The sequence below is a fragment of the Symphalangus syndactylus genome, chromosome 18 (assembly GCF_028878055.3).
Source record: "Symphalangus syndactylus isolate Jambi chromosome 18, NHGRI_mSymSyn1-v2.1_pri, whole genome shotgun sequence".
NCBI lineage: Eukaryota > Metazoa > Chordata > Mammalia > Primates > Hylobatidae > Symphalangus > Symphalangus syndactylus.
Genome location: NC_072440.2, coordinates 62964841 through 62989250, shown reverse-complemented (window position 1 = coordinate 62989250; position 24410 = coordinate 62964841). Strand labels below are relative to the sequence as shown.

The following is a 24410-nucleotide window of genomic DNA, read 5'->3' as shown; positions in this document are numbered from 1 at the left end:
ACACACGCACACGCGCGCCGCCCACGGGTAGCCGTCCGCAGGGCCCCAGCTAAGCTGCCCGGGAGAGAGCGAGCGGCGCGTGCGCCCCCGCTGATTGGCTGGCGCAGCCGGCACCGGAGCCAATGGGAGCACGCCTTGTTGTCAGGCGCGCAGCCGGCCGGCGCGGTAGTCTGGACAGACTGGCTGTTGCTGTGGAGACGCCTGGTGAGTTCCTGGAAGGCTGGTTTGAAGGCGGTTCCGGGGTGGGGGTGAGGCTTGGCAGATCCGGGGGCACAGGCCGGAGGGGCTGCAGGCACGAGGCTGGGTTACGTGAGGACGCTGGGGGTTTCGCGGGCAGCTTTAGAGCCCCAGTCAGGGAAACCGAGGCCAGGCTTCCTGGCTCCCTCGCGAGCCTCTTCATGGCTCTCGCCACCGCCCTGAGGTGCCTAGAATGGGTTCCGGCCTCCGGGGAGGTTCCCAGTAACCGCAGGAGCCACCATTGATTTGGCGTCTGCTGGGTGCAAAGCCCAGCGCGCTAACCCTTTACTCGCGACCTTTCGCTTCACCTTCACAGCAGCCCTGTGAGGTGAGTGCTGTTATTAGTGCCATTTACAGGAGTGGAAACTGAGGCCGAGGGTAGGTGAAATGATTTGCTCCAAGTCACCCAGTGGGTGAGCGCGACTCCAGACTGAAAATTTTGACCGTTCTGCTTCACTACCTCCCCGCAGGAGGCGGGCCCTGGCCAGATGGAACTCGCCTGACATTCCCAAGGTGTCTGTCTGCACAAGTGGCTTTGGGAGTCACTTGTCAGGACCTGGGTTATTACAGGTTATAAGTGTGGGACCGTCGGATTCCATGTGGCTAAGATTCCTTCTGTGTGATTATTGTGGTTAGAAATAGAATATGCTTAGAACAGTCTCGTTCAGCGGTTGGCAAACTTTTGTTGTAAATATATCAATGTTTACATTGTTATATTGTAAGTATAATAATAGTATTCATAATTGTAGTTTAGGCTTGGGGGGGCCATACTCTCTCTACTTAAGTGTAGCGATGTAGTGTGGATACAGCCAAAGACAATACATAAGAGAGTAGCTGTGTTGCAATAAAATTTTAATTATGGGGGCCGAAATTTTAATTTTATATATTGTTTATATAATTTTCATGTTTCATGTTTTTTTCCCCAAATATTAAAAAATATAAAAACCATTCTTTGCTCGTGGGCTGTACAGAAAGGGTGGGCTGCAGAACCTTAGCTTGCAGAACCCTCATCTAGTACAAAGCCTTATACATGAGGGGAAACAGACTGAGAGACTGGCATCTATGTCAAGTCAGTCACACAGCCAGGGCACTGCCACCACTGAGCTTAAGACATAGGCTTCCCACCTTCCAGGCCAGGAAACACCCCCAGTTATCACTCTGGATCAGGGTGCTGAGGTCTCAAAGTCTGCTATTCTTTTTTTTTTTTTTTTTTTTTTTGAGACGGAGTCTGGCTCTTTCACCCAGGCTGGAGTGCAGTGGCGCGATCTCAAAGTCTGCTATTCTTTATCGTGTTCTGAGGCCATGGAAACTATAAGAGGTTTGGAAACTTACTAGCTTAGACTAATAAGCCTGGTGAATGTGCTGCTATCTGAGGAAATGCAGCTGCTGGGCTAGGAGTCAGAAATGAATAGATATTTTTCTTTTTCATGATTATTCAATAGCTTTTTTGTGTGTGTGTGACAGAGTCTTGGTCTGTCGCCCAGGCTGGAGTGCAGTGGCATGATGTCGGCTCACTGCAATATCCGCCTCCCGGGTTCAAGCAGTTCTCCTGTCTCGGCCTCCCGAGTAGCTGGGACTACAGGCGCCCGCCATCAACCTTGGCTAATTTTTGTATTTTTAGTAGAGACGGGGTTTCACCGTATTGGTCAGGCTGCTCTCAAACTCCTGACCTCAGGTGATCTACCCGCCTCGGCCTCTGAAAGTGTTGGGATTACAGGCGTGAGACACCGCGCCCGGCCTCAATAGCTTTTTTTTTAAAAGCTCCTTTTAGTGAGTTTCTTGGATTTATGGTGAACAATACATAAATGGTTACCATCCTCACATTGCTTACAGATGATAAGTATATAATCAAAATGGTTATTTCTTTTTAAGCTTTTTTTTTTTTTTTTTTTGAGATGGAGTCTCTCCTGTGGCCTAGACTGGAGTGCAGTGGCGCGATCTCGCCTCACTGCAAGCTCCGCCTCCTGGGTTCACGCCATTCTCCTGTCTCAGCCTCCCTAGTAGCTGGGACTACAGGTGCCCGCCACCACGCCCGGCTAGTTTTTTGTATTTTTTAGTAGAGACGGAGTTTCACCGTGTTAGCCAGGATGGTCTTGATCTCCTGACCTCATGATCCGCCCGCCTCAGCCTCCAAAAGTGCTGGAATTACAGGCGTGAGCCACCATGCCCAGCCTCTTTTTAAGCTTTTTAAACTAATTTTAGATTTAGAGAAAAATTGCAACAATACAAAACGTTCTGTTATGTCCCTCACCCTGCTTTCCCTAATGTTAACATCTTACATAATCATACAATTATCAAGAACAGAAAGCTAGTGTTGGTACAGTATTATTAACTACATTACAGATGTGATATGAATGTTACCATTTTTTAAATTAAGGTTGTGTTTTCATTCCAGGACCCTATCCAAGATCCTATGTTGCATTTAGTTATTTCTCCTTGGTCCATAACACTTCCTTAGTCTTTTCTTGTTTTCCTTGGCTTTGCTGCTTTTAAAGAGTAGTAAATCAGTTATTTTGTCTAATGTCTGTCAATTTAAAGGTTTGTCCAGTGTTTTCTAATGATTGGGGTGAGATTATACATTGTTGGCCAGAATAACACAAAGACACATTATCTTTTGTGTCTTTCTCAGTGCATCAGATGGAGTCCAAGATACTGGTATGTCTTATTACTGGTGATATTTACCTTGATCTATTGGTTTACTTGGTGTCTGCCAGGTTTCTACACCATAAAATTACTATCCCTTTCTAATTAATAAGTCTCTTGGGAGAGATACATTGAGAGGACACAAATTCTGGTTCTCCACAAATTTGCCCACTGACTTTAGCATCCATCTGCAGATCTTTGTGGTGTTTGTCTAAAGGTAATTATTTCTCTCTTTCCTTCTACATTATTAAGTCAAGTTCTACTGAAAGGAGAACTACCCTCTCTCTCTTTTATTTATTTATTTGATTATTTATGTGTCAGCGTAGGCCATGGATATGTATTATATTCTATGAGTTAAAATTCATTATCATCATTATTTTGTTGCTTACTGTTCCGGCATTGGCTAATTAGTTAGGATCTCCTTCAGGTTAGCTTCTGTGGCCTATCAACTTGCCCTCATTTTTTTTTTTTTTTTTCCTTTGAGCACTTACTTACTTTATGGCACACCACAAGGTGTTCCAGGCTCATCTTGTGTTTTCTCTGACCCAACTCTGGAATCACAGTTCTTTTTGTCTTTAGCCTATCCAGTCGAGATACCATTTTCCACAGTTACTTAGGTTAGTTCTTTTCTTCCTCATGCCTTTCGGAGTGGTTATGTTAGTTGTAATAGTTAGGTTCATTGTTAGTGTTTATATTTCATTTTGAGTTCCCCCTACATCCTAGCTGATTTTAGTTTGTTTTGCGGTATGAATTATGACTGATTTCTGAGAGTCAGAGCTACACACAAAGGTATACTCAGAGAAGTGTCTTTCCCTCCTTATGCCTACTGCCCTGTTCCCATTCACCCCTTCTTTTCACCGCTTTCCCACCTACCCTGTATAGCTAACTTTGGTATCTGGATTATCTCGTGTTTCTTTCGCACAAGTGAACAGATAGTTGTGTATTTTTTCATATCCTCTTCTTTCTTATACAAAGGTGACATGCTATAGATAATTGTGTTTGCTTTTTTCACTTAATAGTATGTTTTAGGCCAGGCGCGGTGGCTCATGCCTGTAATCCCAGCAATTTAGGAGGTTGAGGTGGGCAGATTGCCTGAGGTCGGGATTTCAAGACTAGCCTGGCCAACATGGTGAAACCCCGTCTCTACTAAAAATACAAAACAATTAGCCGGGTGTGGTGGTGGGCACCTGTAATCCCAGCCACTTGGAAGGCTGAGGCTGGAGAATCACTTGAATCTGGGAGGCAGAGGTTGCAGTGAGCCGAGATTGCACCATTGCACTCCAGCCTGGGTGACCGACCGAGTGAGACTCCATCTCCAAAAAAAAAAAAAAAAATAGTGTGTCTTGAAAATCACCCCGTATCTGTTCATAGAGATCTTCCTCATTCATTTTTTTTTTTTTTTTTTTTGAAACGGAGTCTCGCTCTTTTGCCCAGGCCTGAGTGCAGTAGCGCTATCTCAGCTCACTGCAAGCTCCGCCTCCCAGGTTCACGCCATTCTGCTGCCTCAGCCTCCCAAGTAGCTGGGACTACAGGTACGCGCCACCGCACCCGGCTAATTTTTTGTATTTTTAGTAGAGACGGGGTTTCACCGTGTTAGCCAGGATGGTCTCGATCTTCTGACCTTGTGATCCGCCCGCCTCAGCCTCCCAAAGTGCTGGGATTACAGGTGTGAGCCACCGTGCCCGGCCCCTCATTAATTTTTGAAAACATCTTTATTGAGGCCAGGCATGGTGGCTCATGCCTGTAATCCCAGACTTTGGGAGGCTGAGGCGGGCAGATCATTTGAGGTCTGGAGTTTGAGGCCAGCCTGACCAACATGGTGAAACCCCTTTCTACTAAAAATACAAAAAAAATTAGCTGGGCATGGTGGTGCATGCCTGTAGTCCCAGCTACCCGGGAAGCTGAGGCAGGAGTATTGCTTGAACCCGGGAGGCGGAGGTTGCAGTGAGCCGAGATCGCGCCACTGCACTCCAGCCAGGGCGACAGAGTGAGACCCCATCTCAAGAAAGCACAAACAAACAAAAACATCTTTATTGAGATGTAATTTACATACCTTACAATTCACCCATTTAAGTATACAATTGAGTGGTTTTTAGTATATGCACAGTTATGCAAGCATCATCACAATACATTTTAGAACATTTTTATCACCCTTAAACCCTGATCCATTAGCAATTAGCAGTTACTTCCCATCCTGTCTTCCCCCAGCTCTAGGCAACCACGAATCCACTTTCTGACTTTATAAATTTGCCTGTTTTGGACATTTCATGTAAATGGGATCATACAGTATGTGGTATTTTGTTACTGGCTTCTTCCACTTAGGATAGTGTTTTCATGGTTCATCCATGTTGTCAGTGTTTCATTATTTTTGTGGCTGAATAATATTCCATTTTATGGATATACCACCTTTTGTTTATCCATTTATCAGTTGATGGATTTTGGGTTTCTACTTATGCATTATTTTGAATTATGTTGCTATGAACATTGCCTCATTAATTTTTACAGCTGCATATTACTTCATTATATGAATGTACCATAGTATGTACCACAGTACCTTATAATAGTTTATTCATCTACTGTCCTATCTATGGCCATTTAAGCTGCTACCATTACCTTGCAGTTACAAATAGTGCTGCACGGTGAATAATTCTGTGCATATGTATTTTTGTATTGTTGGAGGTACATATTCAGGGTAGTTTCTAGAAGTGGAATTGCTGGGTTGAAAGGTAAATGCATATGTAGTTTTCTCAGATATAGTCAAATTTCCCTCCAGAAGGGTTGTACCAATTTCCAACAGTGTATGAGAATAGTGCCTGTTTCTCCACAACCTCGCCAACAGTGTGTGCTGTCATGCTTTAATTTTTGCAGTGAGAAATAGTGTCTAGTGTTGTTTTGTTTTAATATACATCTCTCTATGAATGATTCAAACATTTTTTTCATGTTTTCGAGCTAGTTGTGTCTTCTTTTGTGATTTATCTGTTTGTATTTTTTCTCCATTTGTCTACCAGGTTTTTGTTTTTCTGTTCTTTAGCTTTTTAAAAAAAATTGTGGGCCGGGCGCGGTGGCTCACACCTGTAATCCCAGTGCTTTGGGAGGCTGAGGCGGGCGGATCACGAGGTCAGGAGATCGAGACCATCCTGGCTAATATGGTGAAACCCCATCTCTACTAAAAATACAAAAAAAATTAGCCGGGCGTGATGGCGGGCGCCTGTAGTCCCAGCTACTCAGGAGGCTGAGGCAGGAGAATGTCGTGAACCTGGGAGGCAGTGCTTGAAGTGAGCCAAAATCGCGTCACTGCACTCCAGCCTGGGTGACAGAGCGAGACTCTGTCTCAAAAAAAAAAAAAAAAAATTGTGATAAAATATAAGCAACATACAATTTATCTTTTTTTTTTTTTTTGAGTTGGAGTCTCTGTCACCAGGCTGGAGTGTAATGGCGCGATCTCGGCTCACTGCAACCTCCACCTCTTGGGTTCAAGCAATTCTCCTGCCTCAGCCTCCCGAGTAGCTGGGACTACAGGCACGTGCCACCATGCGCAGCTAATTTTTTTGTATTTTTAGCAGAGACAGGGTTTCACTGTGTTAGCCAGGATGGTCTCCATCTCCTGACCTCCTCATCCACCTGCCTCAGCCTCCCAAAGTGCTAGGATTACAGGCGTGAGCCACTGTGCCTGACCCAATTTATCATTTTAACCATTTTTTAAGTGTGCCATTTTGTGCCATTAAATACATCCACATTGTTATGCAGCCATCACCACCATCCATCTCCGGAACTTTTTTCATCTTTTCAAACTGAAACTCTGTATCCATTAACAGGAATTCCCATTCTTCCCTCCCCCAGCCCTGTGGCCACTATTCTCCTTTCTGTTTCTATGAATTTGACTACTGTAGGTACCTTATATACATGGAATCATACAATATTTGTCTTTTTATGACTGGCTTATTCCACTTACTATAATATCTTCAAGGTTCATCCATGTTGTAGCATATGTCGGAATTACCTTCTTTTTTGTGACGTGTCAGGATTACCTTCCGTTTTAAGGCTGAATAATAAATGTTTCATTGTATGTATATACTACTTTTTGTTTAGCCATTCATCTGTCAATGGACAGTTGGGTTGCTTTCACCATTCTTTTTTTTTTTTTTCTTAGCTTCAGCTTAAAGGAGGCCACCTTTCGACTATTGTAAATAATGCTGTGTCCCTCAGTTGTAAAACGTTATTTATTTTAAATAGTATGGTGCTCTTGTTACCCAGGCTGGAATGCAGTGGCGCGATCACAGCTCACTGCAGCCTCAACCTTCTACCTCAGCCGCCCTGAGTAGCTGGGACTACTGATGTGCACCACCATGCCCTGGCTAATTTTTAAATTTTTTGTAGAGATGGAGTCTCTCTGTGTTGCCCAGGCTGGTTTTGAACTCCTGGCCTCAAGCAATCCTTTCACCTCGGCTTCCCAAAGTGCTGGGACTAAAGGTGTGAGCCACCATGCCCATCGTGTTTCTCAGTTTTTAAGAGCTGTTTGTATATTAGGGATATTAGTCCGTTGTCAGTGGTATATGTTGCAAATGTTTTCTCCCAATTTGTTAGCTTTTAATTTTTTTTCTGAGTTTTTAAATTTTTTTTGTCATTCAAAAATTTTTAAATTTTTATGTAGTTAAATGTATCACTCTTTACTGTTTCTGAATTTTAAATCATATTTGGCCCTTCTCTGCTACTTAATACTAAATGTTAATACAAAGGTTAAAGAGGAATTCACCAATATCTCCTTTAGTAGTTGTATGGTTTCATTTTTTATCATTTAGATTTCTAATTCATTTGCAAGTTTATTCTTGTGAGTTATCTTTTTCCAACAGTGAATACTGTTCCAGCAGTATTTAATACAAAGTTCATCTTGACTCTAGTGATTTGAGATGCCATCTTTGCCATATTTTTTACTTCCATATGTATTTGAGTCTAATTCTGGACCTCATCTTTTTGTCTACATATGCAGCAGTACCGCACTGATTTCATTATGAAGGCTTTGTACAGTATGTTTTAATGTCTGTTATACCTATCCCCCCTTACAATTTTTTGTTTTCATTGTTTTCCTAGTCTTAAATTTTTGTTTTTCCATATGAATTTTAGTATCAACTTGTTAATATTATCTTGTCAGTATTTGTATTGGGATTGCATTGAATGTATAAATTAACTTGGGAAGAACTGACATCTTTATATTTTTGAATCCTATCTAAGAACAGGGGATATCATTTCATTTGTTCAAATTAACTTTAGTGTCTTTTAATAGTGATTTAAACTTTTTCTTGCACAGTTTTAATTAATTTTATTCCTAAGTATTTAATGATCTTGTTGCTATTGCAAATGGGATTTTTCTCTACCATAATGTCTTCTTTTATGGTTTCTATATATGAAGGCTATTGATTTTTTTGAGAAGGAGTCTCACTCTGTCTCCCAGGCTGGAGTGCAGTGGCTCAGTCTTGGCTCACTGCAACCTCCGCCTCCCAAGTTCAAGTGATTCTCCTGCCTCAGCTTCCTGAGTAGCTGGGATTACAGGCATGCGCTACCACGCCCGGCTGATTTTTGTATTTTTGGTAGAGACAGGGTTTCACCATGTTGGTCAGGCTAGACTCGAACTCCTGACTTCGCGATCCTCCTGCCTCGGCCTCCCAAAGTGCTGGGATTACAGGCGTGAGCCTGTAATTTTTGTATTTTTGGTAGAGACGGGGTTTCACCATGTTGGCCAGGGTGGTCTCGAACTGCTGACCTCAAGCAATCCACCCACCTCAGCCTCACAGAGCACTGGGATTACAGGCGTGAGCCACCATGCCCAGCCCGCTGAGTTATTACTGAATAAATTTTATCATTGATTTTGGGGTTTTCCAGGTAGCATATCATATTATCTATAATTAGTGATAGCTTTTCTTTACCCATTTTTTTTTTTTTTTTGAGACGGAGTTTCGCCCTTGTTGCCCAGGCTGGAGTGCAATGGTGCAATCTTGGCTCACCACAACCTCTGCCTCCTGGGTTCAAGCAATTCTCCTGCTTCAGCCTCCTGAGTAGCTGGGATCACAAGCATGCGCCACCATGCCCAGCTAATTTTGTATTTTTAGTAGAGACGGGGTTTCTCCATGTTGGTCAGGCTGGTCTCGAACTCCTGACCTCGGTGATCCACTCGCCTCGGCCTCCCAAAGTGCTGGGATTACAGGCGTGAGTCACTGCGCTTGGCCTTTACCCATTTTTATATCTCTAATTGATTTCGCTCTTCTAATTTCATTGGCTAATATTGCACCGGTGTATAGTAGCAGAGATAGTGGACGTTTTTGCTTTGTTCTTGATATTAATCTCTGAAATTAATGGACATGCCTCTGAAATAAGGTTTGCCCATGAAATAAGATTTGGGCTTTAGGACTAAGGTATATTTATATATTAAAGTATCTCTCAATTTCTGTATTTTCCTGAGTATTTTTTATTATGAATAGATACTGAATTTTGTCAGACTTTCTCTTCTATGGAGATAATCGTGTAATTATTTTTCCCTTAGATGATTACATTGTGTTTTCATATGTGATGTGTGTTTTTTTGTTAGTATCTATTTTTTATTTTTTTATTTTTGATACGGGGTCTCACTTTGTCACCCAGGCTGGCATACAGTGGTGCAATTACTGCTTACTGCTGCCTCAACTTCTCAGGCTCAAATGATCCTCCTCCGTCAGCCTCCCAAGTAGCTGGGATTACAGGCATGTGCCACTACACCCAGCTAATTTTTAAATTTTTTTTGTAGAGATGAGGTCTCCCTGTGTTGCCCAGACTGGTCTCGAACTCCTGCCTCAGCCTCCCAAAGTGCTGGGATTATAGGCAGATTACAGTCATGAGCCACCATGTCTGTCCGTTAGTATTTCTTTAAATTTCTCCAACATTTTCATTGCATTTCCTTTTATCTGGAAGTTGTTTATCAGGAGATTCTTAAATTTTTAGATAGACACACCTTTCTTCTGTTGGTGGTGATGGTCGTGTTAGTAAATTCTAGTTTTAAGCATTATGATTGGCAAGTGTTGTTTTTAGTATCTTTACTTGATGGAAGGTGTTTCCTTTGTGACATGAGCAGTTTTTGTGTGTGTGTGTGTGAATGTGCTGTGAGCACTGGAGAAGAATATATCATTTGTGTTATCAAGGTGTGGAGTTTGATATACATCTATATCATCTCCTCTATTATATTGTTTAGATCAATCATCTGTCTTCTCACTTTTTCTCCACTTGATTTGTCTTTAAAAACAATTTTTTTTTTTTGAGACAAGGTCTCGCTCTGTATCCCAGGCTGGAGTGCAGTGGTGTGATCATGGCTCACTGCAGCCTTGAACTCCTGGGTTGAAGTGATCCTCCTTCTTCCGTCTCCTCAGTAGCTGGGACTACAGGTGCATGCCACCATGCCTGGCTAATTTTCATTTTATTTATTTATGTATTTATTTTAGAGATAGGGATCTCACTATTTTGCCCAGGGTGGTCTTGGACTCCTGGAATCAAAGGATCCTCCTACCCCAGCCTCCCAAAGTGCTGGGATTACAGGCATGAGCCACCAAGCCTGGCCATCATTTTAAAATTTTTTTGTAGAGACAGGGTCTCGCTATGTTGCCCAGGCTAGTCTCGAACTCTTGGGCTCAAGCCGTCTTCCTGCCTTGGCCTGCCAAAGTGTTGGAATTACAAGTGTGAGCCACAGTGCCCGATCAATTTGTCTTTTTTAAAAAATTATTTATTTATTATTTTTTAAGAGATGAGGTCTTGCTGTGTTGCCCAGGCTGGACTTGAACTTCTGGGCCTTAGCCTCCTGAGTAGGTGAAATTACAGGTGCACACTGCCATACTTGGTGCGTGATCTGTCTTGTTTTGAGATTGGTTTGAAGTCTCTAATTTTTAGGGTGTTACTGTTTATGTGTCCTTGCATCTCCTTTGGGTTATTCTTTGTTTTTTGTTTTTGTTTTTGTTTTTGTTTTGGAGACAGAGCCTCACTCTGTTGCCCCAGGCTGGAGTGCAGTGGCTCTGCCTCCCAGGTTCAAGCGATTCTCCTGCCTCAACTTCCCAAGTAGCTGGGATTATAGGCACATGCCACCATCCCCAGCTATTTTTTGTGTTTTTAGTAGAGATTGGGTTTCACCATGTTGGCCAGGCTGGTCTCGAATCCCCGACCTCAGGTGATCTACCCACCTTGGCCTCCCAAAGTGCTGGGATTACAGGTGTGAGCCACCGTGCCCGGCCAGCATATTCCTGACTGTCATTATCATCAGTGTGAATTGTGCCTTTGTTACATTTAATATTTTTGGGCTTGAATTCTACTTTGATGTCTATCCCTGCGCTATTTTTTAACAAATTGTATTTCCTTTTATTAGAATATTTTTATACTTATTATATTTAATTAAATTATTTGACCTTTTTTGGAGTTATAATTCTGTGACTTTTGACACATGTATAGATTTGTTACCACCACCATCATTACCACTATCAGGATAAGGAACAGTCCATTGCTTATGGCACCCCTTTACAGACACCCTCCTTTACCCCGGGCTGCCCCTGATGTGTTCTCCATCACTATAGTTTTGTCATTTCAAGAATGTCAGGTAAATAGAAATTTAATAGTGTACAACCTTTTGAGACTGGCTTCTCTCACTTAGCATAATGCCTTTGAAATTCACCTCAGTTGTTTCATATATCAATTGTTTGTTCCTTCACATTAGTAGTAGTATTCCACTGTATGATATATCACAGTTTATCTACTTACCTAATGAAGGATATTTGAGTTGTTTCCAGTTTTTGGTGATTTGAGTGGAGCTGTAAACATTTTTATACAAGTTTTGTGTGAACATTTCTCTAGGATAAATAACTAGGAGTGAGATTGATGTATCATATGCTAGTGTATGTTGAGCTTTATAAGAAATGTTTCCTAGCATGGTTGAACCATTTTCCATTCCTATCAGCAGTGTATGATTCTTCCAGTTGCTCTGTGTTGGCATTATCAGTTTTTTTAAAAATACAGCTATTTTAATAGGTACATATGGTAGCTCATCATGGTTTTAATTCATATTTCTCTAATGATGAATGAGGTTGAGCATCTTTTAATGTACTTACTTGTCTTTGGTGAAGTGTCTGTTCAAGTCTTCTGCCCATTTTTTAATTGGTCTTTTTTTATTGTGCCAAAATTTGTATAACATAAAATTTACCACTGTAACCATTTTAAGTGAACAATTCAGTGGCATAAAGAACATTCACAACATTGTATAACTATGCCACTATCTATTTCCAGAAAATTTTTATCATACCAAACAGAAACTTTGTGTTTATTAGGCAGTAACTCTTGATTCCTCCCTTCTCGCAGCCTCTGGTACTTTTGATCTCTAGGTACCTTGTATATCAAACAATATTTGTACTTTTGTGTATGGCCTATTTTAGTTAACATAGTGTTTTCAAGGTTCATTCATGTTATATAGCATGTATCACAATTTCATTCCTTTTTATGGCTGAATACTATTTCATTGTATTTGTATACCACATTTTGTTTATCCATCTATTGGTGGACACTTGGTTTGTTTCTACCTTTTGGCTATTGTGAATAATGCTGCAGTGAACATGGGTGAAAAAGTATCTGTTCAAGTCCTGTTCTTTCGGTAAAAACCTGAGTGGAATTGCTGGATCATGTAGTAATTCCATGTCTGACTTTTTGAGGAACTACTAAACTGTTTTCCACAGGGGCTGGACCATTTTACATTCCTACCAGCAGTACATGAGTATTTGAGTTTTTCTACATCTTTGCCAACACTTGTTATTTTCCGTTTCCTTTCTGTTTTATTTTTTTGATAATAGCCATTCTAGTGGATGGAAATAGTATCTCACTGTAGTTTTGATTTACATTTCCCGGATGACTAATTTACAATTCCCTGATAAGTGTCTTATGCACTTACAGGTGTTTTTATATCTTCTTTAGAGAAAATGTCTTTTGAAAGTCATTTACCTGTTTTTGTTTTTTGTTTTTTTTTTTTTTTTTTGAGACAGAGACTTGCTCTGTCACCCAGGCTGGAGTGCAGTGGTGCGATTTTGGCTCACTGCAACCTCTGCCGCCTGGGCCCAAGCAATTCTCATGCCTCAGCCTTCTGAGTAGCTAGATTACAGGTGCATGCCACCATGCCCGGCTAATTTTTGTACTTTTAGTAGAGACAGGGTTTCACCATGTTGGCCAGGCTGGTCTCGAACTTCTGGCCTCAAGTGATCTGCCTGCCTCAGCCTCCCAAAGTGCTAGGATTACAGACGTGAACTACCATGCCCGGCTATTTACCCATTTTTAAATTGACTTGTTTGTCTTTTTGTTGTTGAATTGTAGGAGTTCTTTATATATTCTGGATATTAATCTCTTATTAGATATATGATTTACAAATATTTTCTTCCATTCTGTGTGTTGTCTTTTCACTCTTTTGATAGTGTCCTTTGCATAAAAGTTTTACATTTTGATGAGGTCTAATTTATCTATTTTTTCTTTTGTTTCCTGTGCTTTTGGTGTCATACTTAAGAGGCTATTGCCAGATCCAAGGACATAAAGATTTTTCCGTATGTTTTTTCCTAAGAATTGTTTCTTTCTTGCTTCTTTCAAGATCTTCTCGTTGGTTTTGGGTCTCAATAAGTTGACTATAATGTGTCTCAATGTGGATATCTTTGTGTACTTCTTAGAGTTCATTGAACTTCTTGGATGTGTATATTAATATCTTTAATTGGACTTGAGGAGTTTTCAGCCATTATTTCTTCGAATAATTTTTCTACCCCTTTCTCTCTTCTCCCTCAGATACTCCTACGATACATACATTGGTTTTCTAGATGGTATCCCCCGTATGTCCCTATGTCTCTATTCATTTTTCTTTATTCTTTTTATTTTTCTCACACTGGGTAATTTCAATTGCCTTTTCTTCACGTTCGCTGACCATTTATTTCGCCTGCTCACGTTTGTTTTTGAATTTTTCATTTCAGTTGTAGTTTTAGTCTTCAGAATTTTTGTTTGATTTCTTTTTAGAATTTCTGTTTCTTTAGTGATAATCTCATCTTGTTCTTACATTATTTTCCTTATTTCCTTTATTATTTTGTTCATCTATCCTGATTTCCTTTAGTTGATTCAGTGTATTTAGGACAGTTAATATTTTTGACTAGTAATTTCAGTGTCTGGTCAGGAATGTTTTCTATCAAATTCAGCGTCTCAGGGATGGTTTCTATCAAATTCCTTTTTCCTGTGAACGTGCCACATTTTCTTTTTTCTTTGTATTCTTTGTAATTTTTTTGTTTAGAATTGTACATTCTAAGTATTATAGTATGGATAATGTTGGAAGTCAGATTTCTGACTTTTTCTTGTTGAGGGCTGCAGCCATCAATTTTTGACTTTTCCAAACTATTTTTGCAAAATATATTCCTTGTTGTTTGTGGGCACTGTAGATTCTGTTCCATTATTTCTTTGGTCAGCAGTGACCTGACAACGATTTCCTTAAATATCTGGCTCAAAAGGGGGAAAAGGTGTTCCATCTCTTTAAATCTTCTGATAGAAGCCACCTGTGAAAACATCGATAACCTGAGAAGGCCAAAACCAAGGCAAGTATATACCAGTTCTGCAGGGATCTGCCAGACCAACCAAAGTGCACAAACCCACATTTTTGTAGGTTTGGAACCAGCCAGCCACTTTAGGAACATGAGCTGCTGTCCCTATAGCCGTGAGTGGTGGTGCTGAGGAATGGGGGATGGTAGCTGAGTCAAGTTATTCTTTTACCAAATATCAGCAGCCTCTGCTCATCAGACGCTCTGCTGGTTGTTTTAAGTGTTCGGTCAGGTTGCAAAGTTTTGTTTTGTTTTGTTTTGCTTTGTTTGAGACAGGCTCTCACTCTGTCACCCAGGCTGAAGCGCAGTGGTGCAATCTCAGCTCACTGTAGTCTCGACCTCCCAGGCTGAAGTTATCCTCCCACTCAGCCTCCCAAGTAGCTGGAACTATCAGCAGCCTCTGCTCATCAAATGCTCTGCTGGTTGTTTTAAGTGTTTGGTCAGGTTGCAAAGTTTTGTTTTGTTTTGTTTTGTTTTGCTTTGTTTGAGACAGGCTCTCACTCTGTCACCCAGGCTGAAGTGCAGTGGTGCAATCTCAGCTCACTGTAGCCTCGACCTCCCAGGCTGAAGTTATCCTCCCACTCATCCTCCCAAGTAGCTGGGACTACAAGTATGTGCCACCACGCCCAGCTAATTTAATTTTTTGAGACAGGGTCTCACTCTGTTGCCCAGGCTGGAGTGCAGTGGCACGGTCTCGGCTTACTGCAGCCTCAACCTCCTGGACTCAAGTGAGCCTCCCAACCTCAGCCCCCAAGTAGCTGGGACAACGGGCATGTGCCTCTATGCCCAACTAATTTTTTTGTATTTTTTTGTAGAGACAGGTTTTCACTATGTTGCCCAGGCTGGTCTCGAACTCCTGAGCTCAAGTGATCCACCCATCTCTGTCTCCCAAAGTGCTAGGATTATAGACTTGATCCACTGTGCCTGGACTAATTTTTTTTATGTTTTGTAGAGACGAGGTCTCACTATGTTGCCCAGGCTGGCCTCAAACTCCTGGGCTGAAGCAATCATCCTGCGTTGGCCTCCCAAAGTACTGGGATTATAGGTGTGAACCACCCTACCTGGCCAGGTTCCAGAGTTTGAAACAGTAGATTTTGATAATTATTTTCCTAGTTTACTGGTTGTTTTGGTGGAAGGACTGACCTTTCATTCTTGTAGCAGTGTCTTCTGTAAAGCAAAAGTTTTTAAATTTGGAAGTTCAGTTTATTAAGTTTTTTGCTTATGGATTGTGTTTTTTTGTGTTGTCTGAAAGCTTGTCTAACCCTAGGTTTCAAGGATTTTCTCCTGTGTTTTCTTTGTTTTGTATTTTATGTTTAGAAATGATCCATTTTAAGTTATTTTTGTATTAGATGTGAATTTTTGGTCAAGGTTCTTTTTCTTTTTGAATATGGATGTTCAGTTGTTCCAGAACCGTTTGTTGCAAAGAAGATTCTTTCTCCATTGAATTGCCTTTGCACCATAGTCAGTAATAAATTGGCCATGTTCATTTGGGTTCTTATGGACTCTGTATTTTGTTTCATTGATTTATGTGTCTGTTCATTTACTAACACTACGCTGCCTTGATTATTACAGCTTTATTGTAAGTTTTTAAATTGTGTAGTGTGATCCGTCTAATATTACTATTCTTTTCAAAACTGGGTCATTCTAGTACCTCTCTGGCCTTCCATTAAATCTTTCTGTCAGCTTATCTATAATTACAAACAGACCCTGCTGTGATGTTTATTGGGATTGCACTAAATCTGTAGGTCTGTTTGGGGAAAATTGACGTCTTTACTATGTTGAATCTTCCAGTTCATGAACGTGGTATGTCTTTCCATTTATTTAGGTCTACTTTGAGTTATTTCACCACTGTTTTCTTGGTTTCAGAATATAGACTTTGTACATATTTTGTTACATTTATACATCATTTTTTGGAGCTATTGTAAATGATATTCTTTTTTTCAATTTTGATTTCTAGTGTTTATTGCTAGTATGCCGAAATACAATTACTTTTATGTGTTGACCTGTACCCTATGACTTTGCTAAACACACTTAGAAGTTCTAGGGCTTTCTTTTCTTTTTTTTTTTTTTTTTTTTTTAAGACGGAGTCTCGCTCTGTCACCCAGGCTGGAGAGCAATGGCGCAGTCTCGGCTCACTGCAAGCTCTGCCTCCCGGGTTCACGCCATTCTCCTGCCTCAGCCTCTCCGAGTAGCTGGGACTACAGGCACCCGCCACTATGCCCGGCTAATTTTTTTGTATTTTTAGTAGAGACGGGGTTTCACCATGGTCTCGATCTCCTGACTTCGTGATCCGCCCGCCTCGGCCTCCCGAAGTGCTGGGATTACAAGCGTGAGCCGCCGCGCCCGGCCTAGGGCTTTATTTTCTAGATTTCCTTGAGATTTTCTATGAAAGGCAATCATGCCATCTCTGAAAAGGGACAGTTTTATTTTTTTCTTTGTAATCTCTTTCCACTTAACTTATTTTTCTTGCCTTAATGTAGTAGCTAGGGCTTCCAGTATATTGTGGAATAGGACAGATGACAGTGGATATCCTTGCCTTGTTTCTTGATCTTGGAGGGAAATTAAGTATGATGTTAGCTGTAAATACCTTTTATCAGATTGCTGTGGTTTGAATGTATCCCCCACAGTTTATGTGTTGGAAATGTAATCCCCAATGCAACAATGTTGACAAGTGGAACCTTTAAGAGTTGATTAGGTCATGAGGGATCTGCCTTTATGAGTGGATTAATGTTGTTATTGTGGGAATAGGTTCATTATTGCAAGGATGGGCTTGTTACAGAAGTGAGTTCATCCCCCTTTTGCTTTGTCATGCTCTCTCACCCTTCTGCCTTCCACCATGCAGTGATGCAGTAAGGCGTTTGCCAGGTACTGGCACTGGCGCCATGCTCTTTGACTCTCCAGTTTCCAGGACTGTGAGCCAATACATTACTGTTTTTTTATAAATTACTCAGGCTCAGATATTCTGTTATAGCAGCACCAAATTGACTAAGATACAGATTGAGGAAGTTTCTTCCACTTTGGGTCTACTGGCAGGTTTTTTTTTTTTTTAATCATTGCAGTCATGCTTCAGAGATATTGTGGGTTTGGTTCCAGACCACTGCAATAAAGTGAATATCTATCACAATAAAGCAAGTCACGCAAATTTTTTGGTTTCCCAGTACATATAAAAGTTAATGTTTATACTGTACTATAGTCTATTAAGTGTGCAGCAGCATTATATCTAAAAAAATGGGCCGGGTGCTGTGGCTCACGCTTGTAATCCCAGCACTTTGGGAGGCCGAGGCGGGTGGATCACGAGGTCAGGAGATCGAGACCACGGTGAAACCCCGTCTGTATTAAAAATACAAAAAAATTAGCCGGGCGTGGTGGCGGGCGCCTGTAGTCCCAGCTACTCAGAGAGGCTGAGGCAGGAGAATGGCGTGAACCCGGGAGGCGGAGCTTGCAGTGAGCGGAGATCGCGCCACTGCACTCCAGCCTGGGCGACAGAGCGAGACTCCGTCGCAAAAAAAAAAAAAAAAAATGTACATACCTTAGTTAAGAAATACTTTATTGCTAAAAAATGCTGACACAGAAACACAAAGTAAGCACATGCTCTTGGAAAAATGACACGAACTTTCTCGACAAAGGGCTACCACAGACTTTCAATTCATCAAAAACACAGTACCTGTGAAGCTCAGTAAAGTGAAACACAGAAAAATGAAGTGTGTCAAAAAAACGGGGACTGATAAAGTCCTATTTGAGCTGAGATGGGAATGCTCCTCCTCGTATGGGAGTGCTGCAGTCCATGGTGTTAACAGAGCTATCAGCGAGCCATGTCTCTGCAGGCTGCCTCTGCATTGAGGTACTTCTGAAGCTTGGCCTGTCCTTCGAAGGTCATCCTGTGAATGATGGATGCTGGTCGTGGAGAAAGATTTGACTGAAAGTTAAATGTGTCCTGTCCTCCAGTCGTTTTTTTTCCAGCCCTTGTTCTTTGTTATGGAGAGGTGCAGTTCTATGACTATTTTATCCTTAGGAATATGGTTACAGGGCTCAGCTTCCTTACTAATATGAGGATGCACGTTTGTTCTGCACAGGAAGCACCTTGTTTTCTGCTTGACTTGTGGTACTTCTCCATGTGTGGAGGGTATGACTGAATAACAGGTGAGCTGTCTAGAAACCACTCATGTACTCACTTGTCTCTTCCTTCATGGGATTTGGTACCAGATATAGTGGTACAAAGATAAATAGGACAGGATTGCTGCCTTTGAGAAGTTTACAAGGCTATTAAGAGGGACAGACCCAGAGGCAGGGTGATTTCCACTGAAGAGGTGAGGGCGTGTAGAGGGGACATTTAGAAAGAACCATCTCTTGCTGTGCCAAATCAGTGTAAGATTTTTAGTTTTAAAAAGATGTTTTATTTGTATATCTTAGGAAAAATTCTTGCAGGTACTCGATATTTAAAAACTCAAGGCCAGGTACGGTGGCTCATACCTATAACAGCACTTTGGGAGGCTGAGGCAGGTGGATTGCTTGAGGCCAGGAGTTTGAAACCAGCCTGGCTAACGTGGTGAAACCCTGTTTCTACTAAAAATACAAAAATTAGCCAGACGTGGTGGAGCATGCCTGTAATGCCAGTTACTCAGGAGGCTGAGACATGAGAATCACTTGAATCTCACTTGAGGAGTTGGAGATTGCAGTGAGCCTCAAGCCAAGGCCTCAAGCCGAGGCGCTTGAGCCCAGGGGTTCAAGACCAACCTGGACAACATAGTGAGACTCCGTCTCTACAAAAAAACAATTAAAAATTTAGCCAGGCATGGTGCCATGCGCTTGCAGCCCCAGCTACTGAGGAAGCTGAGATGGGAAGATTGCCTGAGTCCAGGAGGCTGAGGCTGCGGTGAGCTGAGGTGAGATTGTGCCACCGTACTCCAGCCTGGGCAACAGAGTGAGACCCTGTCTCTAAAAAAAAAAATGGTAGGTGCTAGTAAAGGGGATTATACAGTACATGTTCAAAAGCCCCCACAGTCTTCCCAATGTGTCCATTATTCTGGCTTCTTCTTAATTTTGCTACTGGAAATTTTGGGGGAGCTGAGGAAGAGTGGTAATGATGGAGTGGAAATAGAAGGCAGTGGGCAGAAGGGGTACTGGTCTCATGGACCTAATGTATATGATGAGTCTATATGAGAATCATTTTTTAGGTTCTCCTTGATGAAATGTGTAGACAGTAAAACTGTATACCTACGAGTATGCCTCAGTTCAGTATGTGTCTGTGCCCAGGAGACACATTGAAAAGCAGTGCCCAGCTTAAAACTTGGGTTCTGCTGCCCACCAGCTGGGCAACCTGAGGCGGATCACCTAACATGGCAAGCCTGAGGTGCCTCCCTATAAAATGGGAGCTGGTCTTTGTGAGTTTTTGATGAGCATGTAATACTTGGGCATTGAATAGCTTTTTGCTGGTACTTTTATTAGAGAATTGGAAATTTTGTTTTCTGCTTTATGGATTGATGTTGATGATGCATAAGTGATGGCCCAACAGCCTGAGCAAATACAATTTATTCTATGGCCATCAGCAAACCTGTTCGGAGCTCTTGCAGGGCATCAATTGTGGCTCTTGGCTGAAGCATAATAGCTCACAGCTGTGCGTGTCCAGGGGCAGGCAGGAGACTCTTTGCCAAGGCACGTCACTTTTGCTGTGCTAGAAAGAGTGCTGGGCTTTGAGTCCTATTTTTGTCTCTTTTTAGCATTATGACTTTGGGCAGGTCAGCTAGTCTCCCTAAGCCTCGGTTTCCTAACTGGAAAATGGGGATGATAATGCCTATTTTGTAAGGCTGCATTAAATTCAAGTGAGATAATGCGAATGTGCTTTGTAAATGTCTAGGATGGACTGGAGATTTGGAGAGGTGCTAAGTGCTGCTGTTTTTAGATTATGTTAAAGCCAGCACAGATGCCCTTTCAGTGGAGAGAGTTGACTTGAGTTTTAACATAGAACAATTTTGAAAATAATTAGGAAGCCTGAAATTTGTATTTGTTCTCCTACACTGTGGACTGTTTTCAGGGTGTTTGGGTTCTGCTGATCATGGTACTCAGGGAACTGTTGCTTCAGGGAATCCAGGTGCCTTCTTTATCGAGGAGGCGGGAGGGATTGGGCTAGGGCAGGGACTCAGACAGCATATGGGGCCAGACACCCCGCTGTGAGGTTTCTCACTGTTTTTTTTCTCCAACTTGCCTAGTTATTTAGTCATTCATCTGTCCTGAGAGGCCATCTCCTGTCAGCTCTGCGACTGGACTTGCACCCACCATTGTCCTGGAGACAAAGAAGCATATGCCCCAGGGGAAGGCACAGGCCCACCTGGCACCATCCTGGTAGTGGTTGGATGCATTCCTTCGAGACATTACTTAGGAAGCAGGTGAGCTTTCTTCCTTGTGGAATAGGTTGGCCTTGGCATGATGGCTGTATTGATGTTCTCCCACCCATGCACATGGACCCTGCCACCGCCACACAGAGACCTGATCCTTCAGCCATTAATGGGCCCCTCCCTTGTTTTTCCCTAGGAGGATCCAGTTGGCATCTAGGAAGACTTGCCATGACTTAGAGCTAGCACCTGTCCTGCAGAAAGTGGGTTGAGAGGCCTGTGGCTTGGCATAAGTGCCACTCTGATTTTTCTCCTGCCTCTGTGGGGTGGCAGGGGGCAGGAGAAAAGTCATTGTGGGTGTGACATGGGGAATCCCAGCTGAGTCTGCTGATCTCTGGTCAGGGGAGCTCCACGCTAGTCAATCTATTGTCGCCATTTTATACACAAGGACACCAAGGGTTGTAAAGGATCAGGGAGTCAGGTATCTGAGACACAACTCAGCCATGCTCTAAAATCTTCCTATTCCAGGCCGGGCGCGGTGGCTTACGCCTGTAATCCCAGCACTTTGGGAGGCCGAGGCAGGTGGATCACGAGGTCAGGAGATCGAGACCATCCTGGCTAGCACAGTGAAACCCCATCTCTACTAAAAATACAAAAAATTAGCCGGGCGCAGTGGCGGGTGCCTCTAATTCCAGCTACTCGGGAGGCTGAGGCAGCAGAATGGCGTGAACCCGGGAGACGTAGCTTGCAGTGAGCAGAGATCGCGCCACTGCACTCCAGCCTGGGCGACAGAGCGAGACTCTGCCTCAAAAAAAAATAAAAAATAAAAATAAAAATCTTCCTATTCCAAATCCAGTGTCCTTTCCATTTTTCCTTCTTACAACCCCAGGTCTAGGTAGGACAGCTGATTTTTACAGTAAGATAGTGGTGAAAAAAAATCGACCAATGGGTAGTTACTGAGTGACTGCTCTGTAAGTGAAGGCAGCAGTTCAGACGGAGGCTATGTGATACTCAATGGGATTAGAGGTGTTTTGGGATTCAGTGCACAGAACCCAGTGGGTGAGCAGCAGAGAGTGGCTGTGAAGTGGGGGTTTGAGAGGCTCTCCCACTTCTTCTAATCTCCAGTGGGCTCCATAGCTGGCCCCTGGGGCTATAAGTTCTGCTTACTGGGAGTCATCAGGGTGTGGCTGTCGGCCTGCCTTGAGGATGACCAGAGCCTATCTGAGACTTTATTTGGAGTAATGTCTTTGTGTTTTGAAAACAAGTTCAACTTTGTTCCTAATTGGAAACTATTCTATTGATTGTTTACTTCTGGATATTTAAAGAAATGGTAAAATATGCAAACAAAATTTACCATTTTACCCACTTTTTAAGTGTGCAGCTCAGTGGCATTATGTACATTCACATTGTTGTGTTACCATCACCACCATCCATCTCCAAAACTCTCTTCATCTTGAAAAGTTGAAACGCTATACCCATTAAGCAGTAACTCTCCATTGCCCTCTCCCCCTCTGGCAACCACCATTCTACTTTCTGTCTGTATGAATTTTTTTTTTTTTTTGAGATGGAGTCTCACTCTGTCGCCCAGGCTGGAGTACAGTGGCGCGATCTTCGCTCACTGCAAGCTCTGCCTCGTGGTTTCACGCCATTCTCCTGCCTCAGCCTCCTGAGTAGCTGGGACTACAGGCGCCCGCCACCACGCCCGGCTAATTTTTTATATTTTTAGTAGAGATGGGATTTCACCGTGTTAGCCAGGATGGTCTCGATCTCCTGACCTCGTGATCCACCCGCCTCGGCCTCCCGAAGTGCTGGGATTACAGGCATGAGCCACTGCACCCGGCCCTGTCTGTATGAATTTTCCTATTCTATTTTCCATCTGTAAGTGGAATCATATTTGTTCTTTTGTGTCTGGCTTATTTTACTTAGTGTAGTTTTTAAAGTTTATTTCATGTTGTAGCATGTGCTAGAGTTTCCTTCCTTGTTAAGTTTGAATAGTATTCTGTTGTGTGTATACACCACATTTTGTTCATTCATCTATTGTTGGACACTTGGGTTGCTTCTTACCTTTTGGCTATTGTGAAAAATGCTGCTGTGAACATGAGTGTACAAGTGTCTGTTCAAGTCCCTGCTTTCATTTATTTTGTGTATATAGCCAGATGTGGAATTTCTGGGTCATGTAGTAATTCTGTATTTAATTTTCTGAGGAACCGCCATACCTTTTTCCATAGTAGCTGCACCATTTTACATTCTCACCAGGAATGTACAAAGACTCCAGTTTCTCCAGGTCCTCATCAATACTTGTTATTTTCTGGCTTTATTTTGCTTTAATAACAGCCTAGATGGAAGGTTTTAATGCTATAGTTTCTACTTTTTTTCATATTGTATAGTGCTCCCAGTGTCCATTTTGGCATAGCTTATGATAGATTAAGTTGCAGTTTCTGGCCAGGCACGGTGGCTCACTGTAATTCCGTGCCTGTAATCCCAGCACTTTGGGAGGCCGAGGCGGGTGGATCACCTGGGGTCAGGAATTCAAGACCAGCCTGGCCAACATGGTGAAACCCCGTCTCTACTAAAAATACAAAAAATTAGCCAGACATGGTGGCAGATACCTGTAGTCCCAGCTACTCAGGAGGCTGAGGCAGGAGAATCGCTTGAACCCAGGAGGTGGAGGTTGCAGTGAGCCGAGATCGCGCCACTGCACTCCAGCCTAGGCAACAGAGAGAGACTCTGTCTCAAAGAAACAAAAACAAACACAAAAACTGCAGTTTCCAAACTTTTGATTAGCAGTATTCTTTTTTTTCTAAATGTGGAACCCAGGAGATAAAACAGCTATCAGTCTAGGAAAGGTTTGAGTCTTCTTTGTCTGTGAGAAAGTACTTCCTTCCTTGCGTGAACCCTTAGGAGAACTCAGAGCCTATTGTGAGAGCCTGTGCTAGAAGTCATTGCTGTAAGCACTGGTGACAGTGGCCGTCATTTAAAATTTATTTTATTATTATTTTTAATAGAGACAGGGTCTCACCTTATTGCCCAGGCTGGTCTCAAAATCCTGGGCTCAAGCAGTCCTTCCGCCTCAGCCTCCACAAGTGCTGGGATTACATGAGCCACTGTGTCCAGCCCCTAGCAGTTATTTTAATTGATAAAAGTGGAGCACATGTTCAATCTGTCTGTTTAAGGCTTATCCTACTGCCTGCTGGGCCCTTCCAGCCCCTTCTGCCAGCCTCTCAGCTAGGACTTTTAACGGGTCCTCCTCCTGCCCTCCCTGACGTATTTGGTAGTGTCCATATCCCCATCCCAGTTCCTCGGGCCAGCCTCCCAGGTGTCAGGTCCTGTGAGTCTACCTCCTAGTGGGATTCCCCTTCATCCCTGCTGTCACGGGTCCATCTGGGATCCTGGCATCTTTTTAAAAATAAGAGCTTTATAATTTACATGCCATGTAGTTCCCCTAAAGTGTACAAATTCAGTGGTTTTTAGTATATTAACAGAGTTGTATAACCACCACCACAATCAGTTTTAGAACATTTTTGTCATCCCAGAAAGAAACCCTAAACCCCTTGGTAGTTGCTCCCCAATTGTCCTTCTCCCCAAGTCCACTAAA

The 24410-nt window shown here is 42.5% G+C and overlaps 1 protein-coding gene across 13 annotated transcripts in view; it reads left to right on the top strand.

Annotated features, from left to right (window-relative positions):
* LOC129468655 (calcineurin-binding protein cabin-1) overlaps positions 1–24410 on the top strand; it is a 169943-nt gene continuing 145533 nt past the window's right edge. For 3 of the 13 annotated variants that reach the window (XM_063622723.1, XM_063622722.1, XM_063622721.1), the window contains exons 1-2: positions 141–204; positions 20693–20869. The gene's annotated coding sequence lies outside the window, so the exon portion shown is untranslated. Of the gene's footprint in view, positions 751–1535; positions 1556–19298; positions 19437–20692; positions 20870–24410 lie in introns of those variants that run through there. The other 10 variants (XM_055254489.1, XM_055254487.1, XM_063622714.1 and 7 more) reach the window with 9 other exon arrangements.